Source organism: Loxodonta africana, chromosome 24 (assembly GCF_030014295.1).
Source record: "Loxodonta africana isolate mLoxAfr1 chromosome 24, mLoxAfr1.hap2, whole genome shotgun sequence".
Classification (NCBI taxonomy): domain Eukaryota; kingdom Metazoa; phylum Chordata; class Mammalia; order Proboscidea; family Elephantidae; genus Loxodonta; species Loxodonta africana.
Window position 1 is genome coordinate 63,411,190 of NC_087365.1, and position 18,173 is coordinate 63,429,362.

The 18,173-nt window shown below is 49.8% G+C and overlaps 1 protein-coding gene across 2 annotated transcripts in view; it reads right to left on the minus strand.

The window, feature by feature from the left end:
* ZBTB46 (zinc finger and BTB domain containing 46) overlaps positions 1-18,173 on the minus strand; it is a 50,174-nt gene that overhangs the window by 28,847 nt on the left and 3,154 nt on the right. Inside the window, exon 1 of one of the 2 annotated variants that reach the window (XM_003421760.3) lies at positions 63-16,307. The exons of the other annotated variant lie outside the window; for it this stretch is intronic. The gene's annotated coding sequence lies outside the window, so the exon portion shown is untranslated. Of the gene's footprint in view, positions 1-62; positions 16,308-18,173 lie in introns of those variants that run through there. 2 annotated transcript variants of the gene reach the window in all.

Here is an 18,173-nt window from a genome sequence, read left to right on the forward strand (position 1 = left end):
AAGCCTGGGGCTGCAGGCACTCTGAGAGGTGGCCAGGGAGTTGGCAGAGGGGGTGAGCAGACCTCAGCCGTCTCCACCGCCACCGGCAGCTCGTGATGGTGGGTCGGGGTCTGCGCAGTCTGGACTCCAGCTGTACACCAAGAAATGCCTGTGTCGTCATCTACAACAGGGAGCAGAAAGGGGCAACCGAAGAACACATGGCAGCAAACGCCGGATGGCATGGCATGCAGGCGGATTCCCAAGTGTGTGCCGCATGACACTCTGGAGCTCGAAGCCCCCCACGTCCACAACTGGAGCTGCACACTAAATTCACACACAGCACCCAGATCCCAGGCAAGAAGCAAGTCCCCCAGAATCATGAAGACACCTGTCAGTAGTATGACTTTCCTGCCCGAGCTGAAAACCAAGATGAAATAACCCAAGTGGGGGCCTTCATCCCTTAAAAAACAAATTCCCATGCTGAGCCCACACGGCAGTGAGAGTTATAGCAAACACTGGTAGCCCCTAAAAACATCCCCAAATCTGAGCGGAACCAGCTCCCAAGAGGCTCGTCGCTCAAACCTGTGGGACCGGGCAATCAGCCCAGCCCCTGGGAAGGTCCACACCCGGGAAGCATCGAAAAAGGAATTACAACTCCCAGATGCCAGTGGTGGGCACTGTTTTACAGAATCTCAGAACACTCCGGAATCTTTTTCCATAGCTCTCCCCCTAACCCCTGTGCACCTACTGGACTGGATCATAGAACCGTTTTTGGCCTCCCTCTGTTTCTCGCTGCTGCCCCAGAAAGATAAGCTGATGAGGCACCGTCCTGCCCTATTAAATGCTCTACGTTCCCACCTGATAGTCAAGCCATAGAGGGCACTGAAACGCTAAAATAGGTTCAGTAGGAAAAACTCAGTGAGTCCAGTCGAACACGGGAGGTCCGTGTTCTCCCCATGAAGAGTCGCCCTGAGCTGCTATTATGTGCGGCCACCTCGAGGGCCAGAGGAGATCGCATTTGTGTCTTTTTAAATTCAGTGTTGTTACGACGAACATGCAGACCTTCATTGGTACAAGATATGTTCAAGCAAACATTCCCTGAAACAGTCTTCAAAATGCCCTGTGGGGAAGCAGTCGTCCGTTACTACTAGGTATGGCACAGGAGCTGCAGCCCCACTCCCTCCTCCACTCGTGTAAGGGCTGGTCTGTCACTGCCTGCGATGGTGGGAATTTCCCAGCCTCCCTTGCAGCTGGTACACCATGTGTTCCAGGGGCCATGCCAGCCCCTCCTCCTCCTCAGCGTCTTTTCGGCTGTGGACATGGATGTGATGGCAGGACAACCACCAGAGGGTCGGGGACCTGGGGGCCTGGACCCACAACACCAAGTGTGCTAGATCTGAACCCGGGCACCCCCTGCACCAGGCAGGGCCGGGAGCTGGGGCCACAGCCAAGGACAAAACCAGATCCAACCCCGCGGCCTCCCAGCCGGGAGACAGGGTGAGGACATGCCTCTTGCTCCAACCCCTGTGGGCGCAGGTGTCTATCCCCAAAGTGGAGAAGAAAGCCGTTTCTACCCAGGCAGTGGGAGGGGCTGTGCTCACAGACCCTGTGGCTGGAGCCCCCTGGGGCCCACCGCTGAGTGTACGGACCTTCTGGGGGAGACAGGCGTTCAAACAAGGTGCAGCCTTACCAGGTAGCCTCAAGGTGCCCAGACAACCAGAGCTGAGGGAGGGGGCTGAAGTACACTTTAAACTGAGGAAAATATCGTCATTTAAAAGCAAAGCATCAACTTAATATCCAAGCCCATGCGCAAATGGCAATCTGAGGGGGCATCTCCCAAGCTTCAGGCTGTAGTAGCACTAGGAAGCTGACCATCTGGTTACTTGATTCCCTGTTGGATAAGAAGTCTCTTTACTGGTCAGTAAAACAGATCCTTTAACAGCCAGAGGGACAACAAAAAGGAAAAGCAGTAACACTTTACAGACATAATGACGACCTCACAGGATTTGTGCTTCTAAAATAATTTCGACTAAAATTGAAAGTTCTGAATAATTATCCAACCATGGCCACTTAAAAATCAGTTACATATTTCATACAGATTTTGTAATGAAAAAATGATAAAATTCTCATTCGAGAAAAAAAGTTCGTTGTACACTTAGAAAGAAAAGGAAGTGGGCACCTAAGAGCCGCTCCTCTGCTGGGGGTGTCAAGGGTAACGGCCTCCTCCAAGCCTGGGGGAGTCTTAAGAGGATGTTTCAGTTTCAGGCTCCACGATGTCCTATCTGTAGGGCGCCCAGGGAGGCCAGGTCGCCCACGCCGCGGCAGAGTGGCTGCAGAGGGGCTGCCTCCCAGCTGCTTTTTGGCAGCTGAGTCCTAAAAACGGAAACATCCTGGGCAGTGTGGCCGGTCATATCACACACTGGTTTGACAAGTAGGAGAGAGACGTGAGACTAAAGCACACTCATGACTTTTTTCTTTGAGGCAAACGACGGAACGACACCTTCTTGCCCTGGTGAAGCATACAGTCTAATGGACACACATCTGCTCACAGACGAGCACCTGGTCACAGATGCACGCCTGCTCACAGGCACACATCTGCCTACAGGGTACACACCTGCCCATAGAATGCACACCTGCTCCCAGACGCATACCTGCTAACACACACACACCTGTTCACAGGGCACCCACTCACCCACACACGCCTGCTCACAGGTCACAAACCTGTTCATAGGATGCACATCTGCTCACAGGATGCCCACCTTTTCACAGATGCACACTTGCTCACATGAAGCACACCTGTCCACAGAATACACATATGTTCACAGACACACACCTGCTCACAGGACACACACCTTTGAACAGGTATTTCCTTCATTTTCGAATTATCTGCTATACAGGCTCACAGGCACTTCTGCATATTCAGAAGGCCATGTGTGGGCACCTCCTGTTCATAGTGGTGCTAGGGAGTGAGACCAAGGGGAGCCAATGGGGGTATCTATCAGCACACTGATTTCTGAGACGACACAAAGGTTATACAAGACCTACCATTGCTCTGGGTTTTTTTGTCCAAACACCACCTCTGTGTTGTATGTATTTCTTCTGTAGGTTCTCTAGTACTTATTTTGTTTATAGTTCGTTAACCTCAAGATCCACCACTCGCCTGTCAGCTTGTTGTACTGTGGTGGCTTGTGTGTTGGAAGCTATGTTTCCAGTATTTCAAGTACCAGCAGAGTCACTCATGGTGGGCAGGTTTCAGCAGAGCATCCAGAATAAGACAGACAAGGAAGAAGGATCTGGCGGTCTGCTTCTGAAAAAATTGGCCAGTGAAAACCTTATGAATAGCAGCAGAACATTGTCTGATATAGTGCCAGAAGTGAGCCCCTCGGGTTGGAAGGCACTCAAAACACGACCGGGGAAGAGCTGCCTCCTCAAAGAATAGTCGACCTTAAAGACCTGAATAGAGTCAAGCTTTCGGGGCCTTTGTTTCCTGATGTGGCACAACTCAAAATGAGAAGAAACAGCTGCATACCCCTTAATAATCAGAACGTGGAATGTACAAAGTATGAGTCTAGGAAAACTGGCAATCATCAAATACTAAATGGGACACGCAGAGATCAATACCCTAGGCGTTAGCGAGCTGAAATGGACTGGTATTGGCCATTCTGAATCTGACAATCGTATGGTTTACTATGTCAAGAGGGATAAAGTGAAGAGGGATGGCATCACATTCATCTTCAAAAAGAACACTTTAGATCTATCCTGAAGTACGACCTTGTCAGTGACGGGATAACATCCAAGCGCCCACAAGGAAGACCAGCTAACACGACTATTCTTCAAATTTACGCACCAGCCGCTCATGCCAAAATGAGGAAAATTGAAGATTTTTACCAACTTCTGCAGTCTGAAACTGATCAACCATGCACTCAAGATGCATTGATAATTATTGGTGCAAAAGTTGGAAACAAAGAAGGATTGATGGTTGGAAAATACGGCCTTGGTGACAGAAACAATGCCAAAAATCACAGGATAGAATTTTGCAAGACCGATGGCTTATTCATTGCAAGTATCTTTTTTCAACAACATAAACGGTGACTATACACATGGACCACACCACATGGAATACACAGGAATCAAATTGGCCGCCTCTGAAAAGAGATGATGAAGAAGCTCCATATCGCCAGTGAAAACAAGGCCAGGGGCTGACTGCGGAACAGACCATCAATTGCTCACATGCAAGTTCAAGCTGAAGCCGAAGAAAATTACAACAAGTCCACAAGAGCCAAAGTATGACCTTGAGTATATCCCACCTAAATCTAGAGACCATCTCAAGAATAGATTTGACTCATTGAACATTGACTTAAGACCAGAAGAGTTTTGGGATGACATCAAGGACATCATACATGAAGAAAGCAAAAGGTCATTAAAAAGACAGGAAAGAAAGAAAAGACGAAAACGGATGTCAAAAGAGACTCTGAAACCCGCTCTTGAATGTACAGCAGCTAAAGCAAATGGAGGAAAGGACAAAGTAAAAGAGTTGAACAGAAGATTTCAAAGGGCAGCTTGAGAAGACGGTATTATAATGACATGTGCAAAGATCTGGAGTTAGAAAATCAAAAGGGAAGAACACACTCGGCATTTCTCAAGCTGAAAGAACTAAAGGAAAAATTCAAGCCTCGAGTTGCAGTACTGAAGGATTCTCTGGGGGAAATATTAAATGACACAGGAAGCATCAAAAGAAGATGGAGGGAATACAGAGTCACCATACTGAAAAGAATTGGTCGATATTCAACCATGTCAGGTAGCATATGATCTGGAACCGATGGTATTGAAGGAAGTAGTCCAAGCTGCACTGAAGGCACTGGTGAAAAACAAGGCTCCAGGAGTTGATGGAATACCAAATGAGATATTTCAAAAAACAGATGCAATGCTGGGAGCGCTCACTCGTCTATGCCAAGAAATTTGGAAGACAGCTACCTGGCCAACTGACCGGAGGAGATCCATATACGTGCCCATTCCAAAGAAAGGTGGTCAAACAGAATGTGGACATTATTAAACAATATCATTAATAACCCCCACAAGTAAAATTTTGCTAAAGATCATTCAAAAACAGTTGCAGCAGTACATTTACAGGGAACTGCCAGAAATTCAACCGGATTTAGAAGAGGACTTGGAATGAGGGATATCATTGCTGATGTCAGATGGATCTTGGCGGAAAGCAGAGAATATCAAAAAGATGTTTACCTGTGTTTTACTGACTACACAAAGGCATTCAACTATATGGATCATAACAAATTATGGGTAATATTTTGAAGAATGGGAATTCCAAAATACTTAATTGTGCTCATGAGGAACCTGTAGCTAGACTAAGAGCCAGTTGTTTGAATAGAACAAGGGGATACTGCATGGTTTAAAATCAGGAAACGTGTGAATCAGGGCTGTATCCTTTCACCATATTTATTCAATCTGTATGCTAAGCAAATAATCCAAGAAGCTGGACTATATGAAGAAGAATGCAGCATCAGGCTTAGGAAGACTCAGTAAGAACCTGTGATATGCAGATGACACAACCTTGCTGAAAGTGAAGAGAATCTGAAGCCCTTACTGATGAAGATCAAAGACCAGAGCCTTCAGTATGGATTACACCTCAACATCAAGAAAACAAAAATCCTCACAAATGGACCTATAAGCAACATCATAAAAAACAGGGAAACGATTGAAGTTGCCAAGGATTCATTTTATTTGGATCCACAATCAATGCCCATGGAAGCAGCGGTTAAAAAATCAAATGCTGTGTTGCATTGGGCAAATCTGCTGCAAAAGACCTCTTTAAAGTGTTCAAAAGCAAAGATGTCACTTTGAGGACTAAGGTGAGCCTGACCCCAGCCATGGTATTTTCAGTTGCCTCATACGCATGGGAGAGCTGGACAATGAATAAGGAAGACCGAAGAAGAACTGACGCCTTTGAATAGGCCTTGGACTGCCAAAAGAATGAACAAATCTGTCTTGGAAGAAGTACTGCCAGAAAGCTCCTTAGAAGGGAGAATGGCGAGACTTTGTCTCAAGTACTTTGGACATGTCACCAGAAGGGACCAGTCCCTGGAGAAGGACATCATGCTTGGTAAAGTAGAGGGTCAGCAAAAGAGAGGAAGACCCTCAACATGACAGACTGACAGAGTGGCTACAACAACGGGCTCAAGCACAGAACGACTGTGAGGACGGTGCAGGACTAGATGGTGTTTTGTCCTGTTGTACACAGGGTCTCTCTCTACGCGTTGGAATTGACTTAACGACACCTAACAACAATCTCAAGATAGGAGCCCTGTGGTGCGATGGGTAAAGCACTTCGCTGCTAACCAAGAGGTCAGCAGTTTGAACCCACTTGCCGCTGCTTCACAGGAGAAAAGATCCGGCAATCTGCTCCTGTAAGATTACCGCTTAGGAAGCCCCCTGGGGCAGTCCTGCTCTGTCACATGTGGCCTCTGTAAGTTGGAACTGACTCAACAGCACACGACAACAAATCTCAAGATACTTCAACTGCAAACAGGATCACTTGGGAAACAGACTTCAGCACAACTGCTTTGGGACCAGGACAGCCTGAATCCACATCCCAGGATCAGAACCTCCAACAACAGGTCACCTCCCCAAGCAAGGCTGGGAGGTGCCATCACCCACCCCAGCCACAGGGAACCACATATTCAGGACCAAGGGGGCCTGGGTGGCAGGAGGGCTGCAGCTGGGCCCAGGCACCGAGGCACTTCAAATCCCGGCAGCCCCTGGAAAGAGTGAAGGTCATCCCTACAGTGCAGGCAGGGATCTGAAGCTCAAAGATGCCAAATGCCTACCGATGGCCTCAAAATGAGCCAGCATGGAGCCTAGCTCCAAAACCGACCGTTCGGGACCACAAAGCCCAGGAAGACGCATGTGTCTTCTGCCCCATGGGGGCTCCAAATGATTGCTGTTAACATCAGCACGGCAATCCAGGGAAAAAGGACATGGGGCTGAGGTCCCCAGTGACACAGGCCACCCTGCAACCTGAACCACCAGCGCTCTGCTCCAGTCAGCCCCCTCTGAGTGAGGAACCTGTCTGACTGTCCCTGGGGACAACGTGCGTGTCAGGTGATGCCATAGAGAAAGGGGCAGCTGACGTCTTTAGACTCATCATTTAAACTGAACTGACCCCTCAACATTCCAACCACACGAGGTCATCTGGGACATAACAGGGCACATTCCAAGAAGGTTCTCCTTCCAATGTCTGATGGTAACGGGACAGCAAATGTAAAGCTATTTTTGGAGACTATAAACAGAAGCGACGCTACTGAAAATGTCCGTTCACTACTCAACCCCACACCCGCATGTGACTATTGGTGCTTCGTGGGAAAGGCACGGAAATCACCGAGTCTTAGAATGCACAAGAACCATGAGATCGGAGACCGCCGCCAACAGATTTCATTCGCTGCATCGTGTGTTCAAAGTACAAGAGGAGGAGCAGGGTGGCTTTTTCCCTGCCTTTGTCCCTAAGGAGCTATACTAGAAGCTATTTGTTCTAACAAAAATGTCAAAGAACTGAAGTAATTTGGACCTTGTGTCCCTGCTGTATCCAGATAAACATCAGGTCCTGCGAACTGACCAGGGTGGATGCTGCGCTGTGGCCTCGGGACTCCCCCTACTGGCCGGGCCGAGGGTGGGCAGCTGCAGGACCAGCCGACACCCTGCCTCCGCACTTCTCCCTGCCTTTACAGAAAAGTCTGGCTCTTTGGAACATCACCAACTCTTAAAACAGGAATGTCTTTCTCAAACATCAACTCAAATCTGTCTTACCACATCCGTACCTCACCTCCGTTTTTGCCTTTGACACAGCTTCTGCATCTTGGTTATACTTAACTTACGCTTGTTATTTAAAAATGTTCTTAAAATTTAATCTAACAGACAATCCTTTTAATGTGGAAGCAAGCAAGATGTCATTAGCTTTAGAGCCAAACTCTTCCAATTCTGGTCACGGATGGCCAAGCAGCTCCCTGGGCCCCACAAGGCAAGTTGGTCCTACTGCTCAAAGCTGCTCTTTATTATTATTTTGGTTAAATATTAAAAATGGGCAAACATTTTGAACGGACACGTCATAAGAAAGATATATGGATGGCCAAACATGAAAAGATGCTCAACATCATTAGTCACTAGGGAAATGCAAATTTAAACCACAATGAGATACCACTTCACACCTACCCGGTGGTTAAAATTAAAAAGAATGACAATAACAAGTCCTGTCAAGGACGTGGGGCAAGTAGAACCCTCATACATGCTGACGGAAATGTAAAGTGGTACAGCCACTTTGGGAAACAGCTCGGCAGTAGCTTACGAGGATAAACATACACCTCCCATGTGACCCAACTGTTCCACTGCTAAGTCTATCCCAAGAAAAATGAAAATACACGCCCACCAAAGACTTATACAGAGATGTTCGTTGCAGCTTTATGCATGATAGTCAAAATCTGGAAACACCCCAAATGTCCAATGAACAGGTGAGTAAACAAACAAAGTGGAGTCTACCTAAATAATGGATATAGCTCAGCAATGAAAAGAAATCCATGCAGCCTTGAAAAAGGCTTCCCCACAGAGCCGCCCCCCCACCCTACTCAGTAAGTCATGTCCACCAAACAACACGTATGAATCTGTGCTGCGTGCAAGAAGCTAGATAACACACTGGGCACCTCCTCTCACCTTTCCCACACGAGGAAGCACGTGATTCCCTTCAGGAGAAATTTTAGAAAATACCGACTAACCGGTATCGACAGAGGCAGATCAGCAGTTGCCAGGGGGTGGAGGCAGAGGGGGTACTATAAAGGGCCACAAGGGCATTTTTGGGGTGAAGGGTGTGCTCTGGATCCTGATTCTGCAGGTAGCTTCATGGGTGTAGACACCTGTCTGAACTCACCAGATTTTACTCTTTAAATGAGTGCAGCTGGTTGACTGAATTACTCGTTAATAAAGTTGACTGTTGTTGTTAGATGCCAGTGAGCTGGCCCTGGCCCGTGACCCCGTGTACAGCGGGCAGCACTCCGCCTGGTCCTGCCCCATCCCCATGATCGGACTAGGAAGTGATCCATGAGGTTTTCATCAGCTGATTTTTTAAGCAGACCACTAGGCCTTTCTTCCTAGTCCGTCTTAGTCCAGAAGCGCCGCTAAAACCTGTTCACCTTCATAGCAACATGCAGCTTCCAGCGAGAGATGGGTAGTGGCTGTGCATACGGTGTATTAGCTGGGAATCAAACCCAGTCTTTTGCTCAGGAGGTGAGAATTCTACCACTGAACCCCCACTGCCTCTGCCTGCTGGGGTACCATCTGCTAGACCCCGATCAACTGCCTCTCTCCCTGCCGCTGCCCTGAGTTGGCCAGGCTCTGCCAGCCTGCCCTGCCCACCCTGCAGCCTGACTGCTCTTTCCCTCGTGTGCTTGCTCTCTGCCCTTTTTCAGTTCCTTGAGCTCTGGCCCAGCTCACAAACCCAGAGCCTCCTGCAGCCCCTTCTCAGCCTCCCACTACCTGCTGGGATGTCAGCTGAGGTCAGGCCCTCCTCCTGTGCACCTGCGGACCAAGGCCCCCTCCCAAACACCCATCTAAGCTGAGGCTCTGCCTGCCCATCCTTCCGCAGGGGCTCCCAGGAGGCGTGCAGTGAAGACGTGTAGAGCGACTGAACAGACTCTTCCATCCTTAAATTGGAGGGGTAAAATTCCACAGGTCTTAGCACTAAAACTTCAGTTCATAACCAACAAGTGTTGGTGAGGATGTGGAAAAATGGAAACTGTCACCCATTGCTGGTGAGAATGCAAAATGGTGAAGCTGCTTGGGAAACAGTTTGGCAGTTCAACTACCACGTGACCCAGCAATGCTGCCCCTTGGTATGTACCCCAGAGACTTGAAAGCAAGGACTCAAACAGACACTTGTAAACTGACCACAAGAGTTGGGGCAGGGTCACTCCCGGCTGCGGGACCCACGATAGGCAAGGCCAGGGCCCCAGATGGCTTTACCAACCAGGCTTCAGAGCACACGTGGTGTCATGCGAGACCTGACCTGGAATGGGCACAAAGGTACAGGCATTCCGTGGCACAGGGTGTGTTTGGGGTGAAGACTCTGGAAATGGATGGGGGGGTGTGCACAGCACAGTGAATGGAATGAATGCCAGTGAACTGCAACTTAAAAATGGCTACAACAGTAAAGAGCGTGTGATAGAAATTTCACCACATTTTTTTTCAAAGTGCAGGCTTGGTCCAAGCAGAGGAGGACAAGTTCTCAGGCCCTGGGGGCGGGGGGGGGGTCACCCGCCCACCCACCTGACCGCCTGGCCACAGCCACAGAAAAGCCCAGGCTGCTGCCATAGGGTTCCTCATCCTCAACCTGTGCAGAACAGCAGCTGTGGCAAATGTCTGCGGGACGAACACTGTGTCTCCTGTGCACCCGTGTGGTGACCATGGGAGCAAGAGAGCCATCACGGGTCTGGGCTACACAGACCAGTAAGCAGCCCTAGAGGACAGGGTTCTCACCACGGCCCTCCACTGGACCCTGTGGGGGGAAAAAACGGGCACCAGACGCCTGTCACTGGCAATCGTTGCGTTGTCTTAGCCAGGGGTGCTGGGTGACCCCTAAATGGGCCCCATCGCCCCTTCTCACCTCCTTGTAAAGCCAAAATTAATCCTACAGCTGCAGTTAAGTTTAACTTAAATGCTGACGTTTTAAACGTTTCTGGCCAGGGCCTAAAAAAAAAAAAAAAAACCAAGTGACCCTGAGACAAGATCTCAGAGAAAAACCTGAGCGTACGAAACTGGCAGAAACTAACTTAAAGTCATAAATACTCAAAGGCAACAGTGCCAGGCAGGGGTGGGCAGGTGGGGGCCGTTTTTCCGGAACCCAGCCCGCATCACAGACAGAGCTTTCCGAGTGCCTATCTTCTGGACCCCTGCTTCTACTTTTGTGACTCTGCTCCAAGGAAGTAATCCAAAAGGAAATGTGCTCAGAGGTGTTCCTGCCCTTGCCATTGTTGTGGTGAAAAGTAAGAAACAACCAAATGCCCAACAACTAGAAGATGAGACCATGACATGTTAGGACCAAACAAAACCAGCTACAGGGGTGCTAAAAGCAACAACTGTGCAGGCGCCCAGAAACAGACCAGGCGAAACTGGAGCAGAGACTGCAGCCGACTGCACTCACAGAGCCCCCCGGCAGCGTGTGGGGTGTGGTCTGTACTCACAGAGTCCCCCGGCAGCGTGTGGGGTGTGGTCCCCCAGGGTGCATGTGGCAGGGTCCCCCAGTGGGGCTCAGGGCATAGTCCCCCATGAGTTGCAGGGGTACCCCACCGAGGCACAGGCTAGCTCACATAGTTCCAGCACATCCGCTCAAACACCCTTTCCTCCAAAGCAGGCTCCTTATGATAAGGTACAGAAATTAGACACACGCCCCCGTGCTGGGATCGGGTACAGGAAGGCGGTGGGCACCATCATCCAGGTCAGACCCAGCAACTCACACTCGTCTCCCTCGGCTGCACTGGAGCCTCGGTGTGTCCGTGTCGGTTCCTTCTGGCTCTGCCCCAGGTCCCAGCACCCCACAGGAGGAGCGTGAACTCCACGTCCCCACAGGGTAAGGGGCTGCCGTGGGGTGGGCGTGGGTGGATGTGGCCACAGTGGGAGAATGCTGGGTGGACGTGGGTGGATGTGGCCACAATGGGAAAATGCTAGGTGGATGTGGGTCGACATGGCCACAGTGGGAGAATGCTGGGTGGACGTGGATGGATGTGGTCACAGTGGGAGAATGCTGGGTGGACGTGGGGCTGCAGTGGAATGGGGACCAAGTGACATGGAGGCTGCCTTCCCAGGGCCCTCCCAGGCCCCCTTGCCCTCTCACCCTCCAGCTGTCCCGGGAGCCACCAGCACACCTAAAACCTTAGAGCTACTACAGAGTGGCTGAGAAGAACAGACTGTGCCTTCCTTTCCTCCCCCAAGACCCACCATCCTTCCAGAGGACCAAGCCAAGACCTCCTCAACATTGACATCTGAGGAGCAAAAGGAAATTCCTCGATGGAGCGCTGGACAGATAACCCTAACTCTTCGCCCCTGTGAGCATGGCCTTGTTTAGAAATAGGGTCTCCACAGATGCTATCAGTTAACATGAGGTAGCACTGGAATGGGGTGGTCCTAATCCCATCTGAGTGGTATCCTTGTAAGAGAGAAGAGACACAGGGACAGACGGGGAAGACAGCCACATGAAGATGGAGTGATGCTGCTGCCACAAGCCAAGGAGCCCCTGAGGCCACCAGAAGCCAGAAGAAAGGAGGGAGGATCCTCCCCTAGAGCCTTGGAGGGACCACGGCCTGCGGATGCCCTGAATTTGGACTTCTACCTCCAGAACTCAGAGAGAACACACTCCTGTACTTAGAAGCAACCCCCCTACATTTGTGGTACTTTGTTAGAGCAGCCCCAGAAAACTAGTACACCAAGTAAAGTACTCAAAGGCAGAGTGAAACGTCCGATTTGCTTTAAACGCTCTGGAAAAAAAGAAACTGAAGGAGAGAAAACAAACAAGAAGAGCAGGATCCACTCGAGGAGACATGTCCTCTAACTCTGCATACATTTGAAAACTCCCAAATACCTTTTAAAATACAATTAGATTATAAAAGAATGATGTAACTTTTACAGAATTGGGAACATGTGTAATTAAAGGATGCAAATGCTGTAAACTGAATTTAATCTGGTGTCCAATCCTACACAGACCGTGGTTTCAACGTTTTAGGAAGTTCCAAGGGACTGGCAGTTCCAGGCTGAGAGCGAACTCCGCTGGCCACCTGGCTGAGACCCGGGGAATCTGCAGAGGGGTCTGTACCTCAGCCCAGCTGCCTGTGGAGTCAAGGCCTTTGTCCAGGGGTTGGGAGGTATCCTGAGTGTGAGAAGAGGTGAGAAAAGGGGACAGCAATGCCCCATCCCCAAGAGCCCCCTGGCCCCCGGAAGCACTGTGCGATGGTGTCCTGAATAACCAAGCCCTGCCCAGTGGCCTCCAGAGGTCCACAGCAAAATCCTGGAGGCCTGAGCTGCACCTCTGTGGATGCTGAAAAAAAGCAAAACAATAGCAGCAGAGAAGCTGACCAGAAGAGGAGGTGCAAGGGAGTTAAAAATATAACTTTTCGATACCCCAAGATGTTTACTGTTTTGTCCAATGGAATTTCCATAAACAACCGCTAAACCACCTTTAACTAAAAAGGACAAAGCAGTGTCACCTTTTAACTCCTTGCTCTTGTCTCATTTTGCCAGCAACACAAGAAAAAATGGAAAAGTCAAACATAGCCAGTGTTAAAGCCACTCTGCTCAGCTGGCCAGCAGGTCAGTTGGTACTTCTGGAAAGTTCCCCAAAACACTCTGAGGTTAAAGAAAAAAAGTCCTCATACAGAGTAAAACAAAAGCAATGAAATAATACAGACACAGGTTTCCATTATCACTATAGGCAACCAACAATAAGTATATCCTCATGGAGAAATAGGTAAAATTCCTATTTTTGGGAGTTACCCATGTAAAACCAAAAAAGGGAAGCAAAAATGAGAATATATAATAATTAGGCACACCGTTAACTATTTAAAGTACAAAGAGTGGTATTAATGCTAAAATGTCCATTCCCTTTGGATAAGAACATCAGCTATTGCTTAATAAGTGCCCTGGTGGCGAAGTGGTTAAGAGCTTGGGTGCTAACCAAAAGGTCGGCAGTTTGAAGCTCCTTGGAAACCCAGTGGGACAGTTTTACTTTGTCCTACAGGGTCGCTATGAGTTCAGAATGCACTCAACAGCATCAGGTTTGGTTTTTATAGTTTCACGTATACCAACCAACTCCCTTGGTTTCCCTTCAGAAGTCAAAACTTACAAATGGGAATATGGGCAGCAGCAGTCACTTCAAATCACAGGAAACAGCACCTTCATGAAGTTACTCAGAACTCCCAAAACACAAGAAAAGTCTGCCACTCACCACAGAACTTACCAGCCAGGAAGAACTAGTCGCCCACTCAGCACACTGGACACCTTCTTTAACTTTCTCTTATTTAATAAAGTTCTCACAGGAAGATTTGCCACCTGTAACTCTTACACAACAGTGAATTCTTACTATTCACATCTTAGACACAGATGAAGAAAGCACTGATCAAGAGAACAGGTAGAAAAGTAAACATTGCTTAGAATGCCAGCCACCCCAACGTTAAATAGGGCTTTGGGTGGGACTGGAGGGTCCGGCAAAAGAGCGTAAATGAACTGTTGTTTTTAAGTGCCATCGAGTAGATTTTGGACTCACAGTGACCCCAAGTGGCAGAATGGAATTGCCCCACAGGGTTTTCTAGGTTGTAATTCTTACAGAAGTGGATCTCCAGGTCTTTCCCCTGCGGAGCCACTGGTGGGTTCAAACGGCCAACCTTTCAGTTGGTAGCTGAGCTCTAAACCATTGCACCACCAGGACTCCTTAGGGAACAAACAGAACGTAAACCCAATCTTCCTGAGTCTGAATAAACCTGAAATAAGCCCACAGAACACTGATGCCTGGTGCCTGCCCTTTTGTGTGTGTGTGGCACGGGAATTTGTTGAAAACTTGGGAAACTCTCCCCAGGACAACACCCATGTGCATACACTTTCAAAAATGTCCCAGGGGATTTGGGGACTCTCGCACCCCAAGATAAGACTGCAGAGGATGCTGACATCGTAAGCATTGTGGAGTTCTCTGTGTTCCCTGAGCTGGGCTCACCCCACAGCTGAGGAGTGCATCCTCTCTGCCCGTCCCCTGGCCGATGCACCTTGGAGCCAGGAAGCTGGGAGCAACAGCACCTCCTTCACTAAGCAGAGCACACAGGGAGTTTTGAGATGCCCACGTCACCTGTAGGACCTGAGGGCGGGGAGACAGGTGCATCCCAGCACCCTGCCTAGGACACATCCTCGGCCACCACACTCCCCAGGATGACACCTTGGTTTCTTCATCTTCTCATTCCTCCTTCTCCTGATTCACACCACACCCTCGCTCCTGTGGGAAGGTACTTCTGGGTCTGCAAGCCTGTCTGGCCTTGTATTTGTGGGAGAGCATGTCAACTCTCCCCTCCCCAGGCAAGTGTGAAGACTGAAAGTGCAGGGTTCGGGCTCCTGGGGCTTCTTTAGAGGCCAGAGGCTCCAGGCACTGTCCAGGTCCACACGATCCCCTGAATGGGTCACAACCACGCCCACAAGATCCCCTGAATGGGTCACAACCACGCCCACACGATCCCCTGAATGGGTCACAACCACGCCCACACGATCCCCTGAATGGGTCACAACCATGCCCACAAGACAGCATCAGGACCACACAGAGCAGAGACAAGCATCTCAGACTCCATACCTGACTGCAGAGCTCCCCTGAGGGATGGGGGACACAGCTCCTCATGAAGGGCGGGGGATGTGGCTCCCCATGAAGGGCAGGGGGTGTGGCTCCCCATGAAGCGGAGGGAGCACAGCTCCCCTGATGGGTAGGGGGCACAGGTCCCCTAAGGGATGGGGGGGCACGGCTCCCCTAAGGGATGGAGGGCACGGCTCCCTGTGAAGGGCAGGAAGCACAACTCTCCCTGAGGAATGGGGGGCACAGCTCCCTCTGAGGGGTCGGGGCACTGCTCCCCCAAGGCTGAAGGGAACACGGCTATGTTCTCCCTGGGTTTGCTGGTACCTTCCGCAGGGAGCTCATTGTCCATCTCTAAAAGAAGCTGGGTGATTTCTGCCTCTTTCAAAAACGTCTGTCGCTGAGTTGCACATGCACAAAAGGTTGGAATGGTAAATGTTCTGTCACATATGTATCTACCACAATAAAAAAAATGTGAAACAAGTAGATCGATTATCGATAGACATAAACCCAAACATATTAAATGGTTAAATGTGAAAAAAAAAAATCCCCAAATTAAACGCCATTTCTACTACTTTCTCTCTCCAAAAAAAAAAAGTCTAAAGTGGCTTTGAACTTACTAAATAAAAGGACACTCGCAGCTTCATTACTTTAAACGGGTAGGACAAGAGGACAAAGCAAACCTGCCTTAACACTTGAAGGGTACCGCACCCCAGGCTGAGTTTGCTCAGAAGCCCATCTTTGCTAGCATCTGATTAGGAACTTTCTGTTGGGGCACTGGCCTTCCAGTCCACACAAGCCCTGGACACCTGGGCCCTGACCGCCCTCCTTCCTCCTGACATCGCAGAGTCTAGAGGAGAGCTCAGCCACCAGGGTGCCACCTAAATCCAAACATACCCAAAGGGTCTGGTCGCTTTCTCCCCAATCTTCCAGCCTCTTGGTGACTACATCTGCACCCAGGCCCCTTTCACCCCCCCCCCCCCGCTATAATCACCTTCCTCTCTCCCTGCATCTCTACTAGGCAGCCCCACGTGCTGGCGGAGCTCTCTATACAAGCTCTTCCTCCCAATTACAGGACCTGCTCCATCCACAGCCTCTTCTGTGCAGACCACCTTCAGCTGATGACCACGTTCCTTGTGTCTCTAGAAAGCCTATTTCTGTGGACCTACCCCCACACCACGGAAACGAGGGCCCGTCTCCACGCTCCTTTGCACCTCAGGGCAGCACCTAACCCATGTTACTTTCTGTGGGGTGATTTCAGGGGGGCCAGTCTGGAAAACAGTGACTCAACACTGCAGATGGGTAAATGCTTAGTTTGGGCAAACAACTTAGTCTTCCAGCCAGTTGGCAGCCTCTGCCTTACTATGCGTTCTCCAGGTACATATGTGCACCCGAGCATCAAGAGTAGAAGGGACCTGGAAGATCGCAGGTCAAAGCCTTCATTTGCCAGGGGACCCACACCAAGAAGGGATTGCCTGAGGCCGGGTGTGCAGCACTGCTGAAGTGTGCCCACCTCTCCAGAGGCACCTGAAACCCTCTATGTGAACCCAGGGAGGCCCTGGTGGTGTAAACATGCTTGCTGCTGAGAGGTTGGAGGTTCAAGCCCACCCAGAGGCACCCTGGAAGAAAGGCCTGGCAATCTACTTCTGAAAAACCAGCCATTGAAAGTCCTATGGAGCAAAGTTCTACTCTGACACACATGGGGTCACCATAAGTCCTGAGTCGACTCAATGGCAGCCGGTTTGTTAATGTGTAGCCAAGGCACAGAGGGACCTCCCCACCCCTGGAACTTTGGTGTGTGTGCAACACGTTAGAGAGTTAGGAGACTTCTATTACGTACGGGAGGCTTCACTTTCTCTGAGTAGTACAAATTTTGTGGAAAGGGAGGTGAAGCAATGAGAGAAAATAAAATACCTTACAAACAGAAGAGCGTCTGTACCCCAGACAAGCAGCAGTCCTAGCAAATCGTATGTAAATAAATGCATTTTTAAAAAGCGATCTTTCACATGCATACACTGATCTTCTCAGTTTTGTTGGCAATTGGAAATGACTGGCCTGTTAGTTCGGGCCCCTCCTAAGGAAAGCCCGTGAACCGTGAGCACTCACACCCTCAAGGAGCATACCCACAGGCAGATGCGAAGGGTGCCCCAGGGTTGGCTGGAGAGCAGTCCTGGGGCTTTCCGGAAAAGATAGCAATCACACGTGAGTGTGGACTCACAGAAATGACAATCATGTGGATCAAAAGCTTCAGAAGGTCTACTTGGAAACTATCACACTTCTTGTGCCAGCCCCTATGGCCAGCCATCCCACAAGCTGCCTGTGAGGAGTCCTGCCCTCTCGTGGCATTCCTCTTCACAAAGACAGAAGTTAGAACATTCTCCGCTCCACAAATACTGACTGGGCACTTGCAGGGATCCGGGCACTGTGGGCCCAATGTTGGGGGTCCCTTTCCCTCCAGTCATCTTTAGGCTCTCAGCCGCCCCCTCCGCCCTCACCCCTGGTCCAAGCTCCATCCTCCTTTGAACTCTTGGACAGTCCTCACTTAGCTCTGTCACCTACACCTGGCCCCAGCCCAGCCCCACAGACCACACGGCCTCTGCTTTAGTTCTGCTTGCCCCCAACCCAGCCTAGAGTCTGGCACAGAGCAGGTCCTGGATAACAACAGTGTGGTCACGAAAAAGTAACTTTGGGAGTGTCTCTAATACGACCCAAAGAACACACCTGTCAAAACCTAAAAGCTCTAAATGCTAATGAAAAATATACTCACATCATTTCTCAACTTCCGATAGACCTTGAGGCTTACCAATACCTAGGTTGGTAATGTTTT